Consider the following 1,248-nt stretch of genomic DNA (forward strand, 5'->3'; position numbering starts at 1 on the left):
ATTGGTAGAGATTTTTAAAGAAATCGAGCCACACGACCACGATCGAATTTGTGCAAAGGTCTGATCACTGTAACTTTTTAGTTGCTTCTTAAAACGATGTAAGAGGAATGAATGGGAATATGGACTTTATTCTGATTCGCTACCATCATTGTTGATTACTTAATATTTTTCAAAATATAATATTACCACATCAATCTGACTTTTTTTATTCGATTATGAGATTTAAAATCGACTGAAGACATTTAAATCCGGGAAACCCGGGTAATTGCAGTGAATTTATTTTTAGGCGCGGATTTTTCTAAATTTTTGGGAGAAAAATATTGTATTTCACTTGAAGTATCGTAATTTTATATCAAAGAATATAATAATATTTAAAGTAATTTTTCTTTAATTATTTTTTTTTAATTACGTAGTTATAAATATAAAATAAGTTCGATTTCCACTTTTTTTATTTGAAGTTCAATCAACTTTTTACTTGTGATATTCAGTTTACAATGCGTAAGTCTAAAATATTTTGCTTAAAAAATTGTATATCTTCATTTTTAAGTGTACATTTTTTATTGAATTAATGAATTTAAAAATTGTATTTTACTTTAAGTAATAAAAACTGAATTTTATGATGATTGATAAATTCAAACTTTGAACGTTAAAATTTTAAGGCATATTTTTAAAAAGTTAATTTGGAAGTAAAATTGTTGAATTTTGATGTATAAATAATAATTTAATACTTAATAATTTAGAAAAAATTCGAGTAAGTTAAAGCGTTTTGAAAAAATGTGAAAATTTGCAGATTTCTGTCAAAAAATGAAGAAGGTTTTCAAGAATTCTGAAAAGTTTTATAAGAATAAAAAAATTGTCTCAAGGTTCCTTGGACATTTGAAAATTATTTCTTACTTTGAAAAATTAATTTTAATATAACATTTCCAAGATTTAAAAAGGTTCCAAAATTATGAAAACAGAATTTGCAAGATATAAAGGCAATTTTCCTAATTTTGCAAAATTTAATACAAATTTTAAAAAACTTCAAATCATTGTAAGTGAATATTTAGAATTATTGAACAAATTAGAAAAAATAACTAAAATTATATTTAAAAAATATAGAAACATACGAATATTTTTGAAAGAATAGTTTGAAGTTTTGAAAAAATTTCAGAAAAGAATAACTTAATATAGAATTACCATAAAATATAATAATATCGATTTTTTTATAACAAAAAATTTTCAAAATTGTCAAAAATGAATCTCAAA

The sequence above is a fragment of the Belonocnema kinseyi genome, chromosome 3, assembly GCF_010883055.1.
Source record: "Belonocnema kinseyi isolate 2016_QV_RU_SX_M_011 chromosome 3, B_treatae_v1, whole genome shotgun sequence".
NCBI lineage: Eukaryota > Metazoa > Arthropoda > Insecta > Hymenoptera > Cynipidae > Belonocnema > Belonocnema kinseyi.